Here is a 5,851-nt window from a genome sequence, read left to right as displayed (position 1 = left end):
ATTTTTTTTTTTTTTTTTTTTTTTTTGGAAATCCCAATGTGACTTCTAACCATTTAAACAAATATTTAGAATATATTTATTTCTTTTTTACACTTTATTTTACATACATTACAAATACATTGGGAGACATTTAATTTTCCAACATTTTCATTGTTATAAATTTAATATTCCATTGGTTGCATTAGGAAACTCCAAAGCTAGAAATTTCAAGTTGGTTTAATATACATATACTGTAAATGTACTACAAAAAAAAAAGTATTACATTGAATTTTATAAATGCATATATTCTTGATTGATAATAATAATAATAATAATAACTTATTAATTAATATTTGATGTACCCTAAACTATTTTTTGTTTCCTCACAATTATGATTTTGGTCGATTTAAAGGCTTAAAATCAAAAGGTATAACACACTTTTAATCTCTTCCTGTGCAGTTTAATAGCAGAAATGAATAGTGTGTAGCGTGGGCACTGGGATTTCTGGTGGCCCTGTGAGCCGCACTGGGGACCGTGGCAGCAGTCGGTCAGCACCTCTATCATTAGCCAGTTGTTTACACACAGGCCTGGAGTCAGGGTGGCTCACAGTGTCACCAGCCACTTTAATATACATATACTGTAAATGTACTACAAAAAAAAAAGTATTACATTGAATTTTATAAATGCATATATTCTTGATTGATAATAATAATAATAATAATAACTTATTAATTAATATTTGATGTACCCTAAACTATTTTTTGTTTCCTCACAATTATGATTTTGGTCGATTTAAAGGCTTAAAATCAAAAGGTATAACACACTTTTAATCTCTTCCTGTGCAGTTTAATAGCAGAAATGAATAGTGTGTAGCGTGGGCACTGGGATTTCTGGTGGCCCTGTGAGCCGCACTGGGGACCGTGGCAGCAGTCGGTCAGCACCTCTATCATTAGCCAGTTGTTTACACACAGGCCTGGAGTCAGGGTGGCTCACAGTGTCCCCAGCCACTTTCTTCCCTTCACCTCCTTCAGCTGATCAGAGGATCAGGGTATCAAGGCCGGATTAGCAGCGACTTGGGATTTGTGTGATTGGTTAATTTATTGCAGCGATGGCGGGTCTTTCATCTATGGCAACATTTAATCAGCTGCCGCCACACAGGCTATTACAGGTTAGCTCCATTCTGCGGGCCACTGCCATCAGCTCCATCACAATTCCCCCTGAAATTTCCAAATTATCTGGAACAGGCTTTAGCTGCTCCGTAATAAAAATTAGAGCTGATTCCCGATAGAAGCTTTCGTTCATACCGGGGCCAATTATAAATAGTACAGCTGCGGCTCGGAAAGAGGTGGAGGAGAGAAAAAAGGGAAAAAAGAGAAGGAAAAGGAAGGGAGGGAAAAAAGCCAACTCTGAGGGATGTTAGCGAGGAACTTATCGGCAGCCCCTGCTTCCCTGCTCTGATCCAAATCCGACCAGCTGAAAATTTATATTAGATTTTATCACACAGGCCTAAGTCGTGAAAAATCAATGAAGGTTATCTTTTATGTTGCAGCAACTTGTGGAAATATTGATTTTCATTTTATAGCGAATTTGGAACATCAGTTTGTAATCACTCGCTCGCTGACTACACTGTTTTGGTCACTGTATCTCTTACACATGGAGAGAGGGAGAGATGGCAAAGCAGTGGAGTGAGACTAGAGATATGTTACTTACACACAGCGCCTCGGGTGAAGGTCTTAAATCAAGCGTCACCTCAGCATCTGTCTGCAAATGAGAGACACTTTCGCTTCACTTGTACATCGACTAGAGATTGCAAAACGATATCTACTGGTTTATTATGGAATGTGTGTGTTTATTTGCAATCTGTTTTTGATCAGTTTTTTGTTTTACTTCATGATATTAACCTTGAAGATTGTTCAGTTGAACATATTGAGCCTATCTTTGTAATTTAGATGTCTTAAAATCATTCAAGTGCTAAAATCACAGATTGCACTGTATATTTGTTTAAACAAATGGTCAGTTTCAATAGATACAGAGTGATGCAAGGGTCTCTGACAGATCGATGAGAGAATAGTATAGTATGCAGTATGTATACTTTGCAAAGTATGGGAATGTTGCAAATGTTACACTGCTGTTTAAAAGGTTGGAATAATTAAGATTTTTTATTGTTTTTGAAAAAAAGTCTTTATAATAATAGCTGATAAAAACTATACACAAAATTAGCATATTAGAATGATTTCTAAAGTATCATGTGATACGATGGCTGCTGAAAATTCAGATTTCATCACAGGAATAAATTACATTTTAAAATTAATTAAAAAAGAAAATGTTTCTTTTAAATTGTAATAATATTTATAGCTTTTACTGTATTTTGTTTTACTGTAAAATCTAATTATTCCAAACTTCTGACCAGTAGTGTACATATTTATATAATAGTCAAAGATATTTCTATGCAAAATTGCATTAAAATACTAAATAATCTCAGAGATGATAACAGAACCGCACTGAAGGTCATGTCATATAATTTGAAAATGCCTTTTGAAACATCTGACGACTGCATACAGGATATAATATTGATAAATAGCAGGATTTGCATCACATGATACTCATTTACATATAACAATTCACATGTGGGGCCATTTTTTTCATGAGTTGCATCATTAGCTGCTTTGGCTGGAGAGCTTCTGGGCCTTAAAAGAAAGAGAGGGAGAGAAAGACCTTTGCTTCTGAATAAGAGATGACTCCAGATGGTGGGGATCAAAGAAAGGGTTAATCTGATTCTCATTTTAGATAGTTGTCGTGGCAACAATCAGACGGTCTCCGGTGCTCTTTGACAGGCCTGTAAAATTCTCAGGTCAGCCTGGATGTAAGACGTTATTGTATGGTTAATTTGAGATGTGAAACGGGAGCTATGTTAAATGACCGAGGGTTCTCTGTCTCACTGCCAGGGTGGGGAAAGACGCCCACAGAGACGTCCAGGTGGGTGAGACTAGGTGAGGGTCAAAACACCCTTTACGACAAGGTTTTAGTGAAAGAATCATGAAGAAAAATCATCTCAGTTGTTTCTCCTGAATTAGATAGAGAGCAAATGGATAAAAATTACAACAAAAATATGTTTTAATACCTCATTTGTTTCTCCTAAATTAAATGGAGAGCAAATGGAGACTTTTCTCAAGTTTTCTGCTTCTGCTTCTGCTGAGAAAATGATGTTTGTAATCTCACAATGAACTGTTTTGTGAGTTTCTCACCTGTTTCAAAATCTAAGATACTACTCTCCAGAAGGGGGTTTTTGCAGCGATTACACAGAGCCACCATTGTGGGTTCCATAAAGAACCTTTCAGTGAACAGTTCTTAAAAGAACATGTTTTTCTTAGTGTGCAGAACATTTTAATAATCTAAAGAACCTTTTTCCACTAAAATAACTTTTTGTGCAATGGAACATGCATGTTAAAGGTTCTTCATGGAACCTTTATTTTTAGCAAATCTGCAGTCAAATTTGAGAGATCTCAATATTATGTCTCAAATATTTCTCAATAGATTCTCTCTAAATTCTCATAATCTGAATTTTGCCACCCACATTAATTTTATAACTATTTACGCTGTCTGTTTAGTTCTCCTAAAGAATTTAAAGAACACCTGAAACAAAGTTGATGATCAAATGAGCTTTGAAAGAGCAACCGCTGAGCAAAACTTCCTTCTGACATATAGTTTGACAGTGTGTTTCTGTCGTGAATGCATACTTTGCAGGAGCAAATCGCAATAGCTCAGCACTTGCAGGGGATGTGGACTCGGAAAGGAAATTATGTCACGTGAGCCGCCTGAGAGTGACTCCAGCCCATTTTCACTTAGCTAAACTATTTCTGCTGCACTCTAATGAAGGTGTGCCTGGGGCGTCAAGTCTAATGGCCCAGAAAGACAGACATTTTGCCTGCCAGTAATGGGATACTGTAACAGCTGTCCAAGATCTCTACCAATCCTGCCTCGGAGTGAGGAGAAGATGTTCTCGAGGCTTTCATTGGCCTTTAAAAAAAGCCATTTGAAAAATGAAATCGAAAAAAAACTGGCATAGAGAATGGCCGGGCAGCAGCAGCGGCCCTTTCTCCACAAAAGGGTGCGAGTGCATTTTAGTAGCTTTTCTCTATCTTACCGCTTTCACCTTATAGATAGAACTTAAAGCGGCGCATTTCGACCCCAGCCAGAAAAGAAAAATGACGTTACACATTCTGAATAATTTGCCGGAGCATTATAAAAACGTAACCTCAATCGGTCTTTGAAATGGATATTGATTCTTTAAATTCTTCTGGGCCCGTCGCAGGAAATAGTGAGATGGTGGCGATAGGGAGGCACAATGTGGCCAAAGTTCAGTCCTGAACACTCGCCTTCTCCTCTCCGAAAGCCATCCGCATTCTTTTTGCAATTCCCAGGCACCTGAGATCAGGCCGTAATCGGAGAGATCAGAAACTGGATCGTTGGGAAAAATTCGGGCTGATAATTCTACACTCGCCAGAGTTAAATGAGAGGACGCTGAGCTGGTGGAAAGGTTATTGATACTGAACACACACCAATAAACTCTAGAAACCGCTTGAGCTTCAGTGTCATTTCTCATCATGTGTACATATATATCCCAGAATTCTCCTCTTCTCATCCACAGGAGAGACTAGTTGTCTTATTATTGTTTTGTCTGTCCTAAAAAGTTTCAGTTTTATGTTTATTCCCTTTTAATGAGGGAAGGATGTTAAATCAAATCTTAACAATAAGGATGGCCAGTGCCACGTTGTCACTAAACTTTGCAGAAATGTAAAATATTTGGATTTCTATGATTTTTTAATGTTGTTATTGTAAATTGTGATGACTTGCCAATGTTCAAAAGTTTGGGGTCGGGAAGCTTTTTTTAATGATTTGAAAGAAGTATCTTATACTCTCAAGGCTGCATTTATTTGAACTAGAATACAGTACAGTGAAAACAGTAACAGTAATATTATTACAATTTAAAAAAAAGATTTCCTATTTTAATAAATTTTAGCATGTAATTTATTCCTGTGATGCAAAGCTGAATTTGCAGCAGTCATTACTCCAGTCTTCAGTGTCTTGCTGAATAAAAGTATTTATTTCTTAAGGCCTTTATAAAAAAATATTTATTTAAAAAAAAAAATCTTACTGACCCCAAAATTAACATTTTCTGATAAATATACTGAACAAACTGACATTTACACATAAGAATATATGTCTCTAGAATATATTTATAAAATGTATAGTTCCCCACCACCAAAGAATGATCAGTTTTTATTTTCATCCTCAAATAAAAAATAAAAAAAAAACGTTTTTTTTTATCTATTAATTTGTTTGTTTGTTTATTTGTGTGTGTGTGTGTGTGTGTGTGTGTGCTTTTGTAAATTTGGAAGGTGTAGGCAGAAAGAGATCGCAGAGAGACATACTATAGGTTAATTAAATCATTTATATGCACACAGGTGCACATATACAATTCAGTACGTTTAGTTTATTTTATTTTGTTTGACTAGCTGGAAATAATACATCTATAATACAACTCGATAAATTCATAAACGCATTCTTATTGATGCTTTCAAGACAATCACTCATTTTTGGACACTTAACTGAACTAAATAATAATCAATAAATAACATTAAATGTATAAATGCAAGGGTCATTAACTGACCCAAAATTGTCACACTCCCTCTGTTGAAAGTTCAAGAAAAAAATCTGAATTAAACATATAGGCCTAATCTTTATTGTTGAGCTCTGTTGAAAATTATAAAGTTCCTTCTGCTTATGAGCTTGCTGCGAAATTGTCCCCAAATAACCTAATGATTTGTGTGTGTGTGTGTGTGTGTGTGTGTGTGTGTGTGTGTGTTTTCTC

At 36.0% G+C, this 5,851-nt stretch overlaps 1 protein-coding gene across 1 annotated transcript in view; it reads left to right on the top strand.

Moving 5' to 3' along the window:
• Positions 1 to 5,851, top strand: part of zfpm2a (zinc finger protein, FOG family member 2a) — a 197,439-nt gene that overhangs the window by 128,615 nt on the left and 62,973 nt on the right. The window lies entirely within an intron of this gene.

Source organism: Sinocyclocheilus anshuiensis, unplaced genomic scaffold, assembly GCF_001515605.1.
Source record: "Sinocyclocheilus anshuiensis isolate Anshui unplaced genomic scaffold, SAMN03320099.WGS_v1.1 scaffold389, whole genome shotgun sequence".
NCBI classification, from domain to species: Eukaryota; Metazoa; Chordata; class Actinopteri; order Cypriniformes; family Cyprinidae; genus Sinocyclocheilus; species Sinocyclocheilus anshuiensis.
Note: the sequence above shows the minus strand (reverse complement) of the source record. Positions and strands in the feature narration are given on the sequence as shown.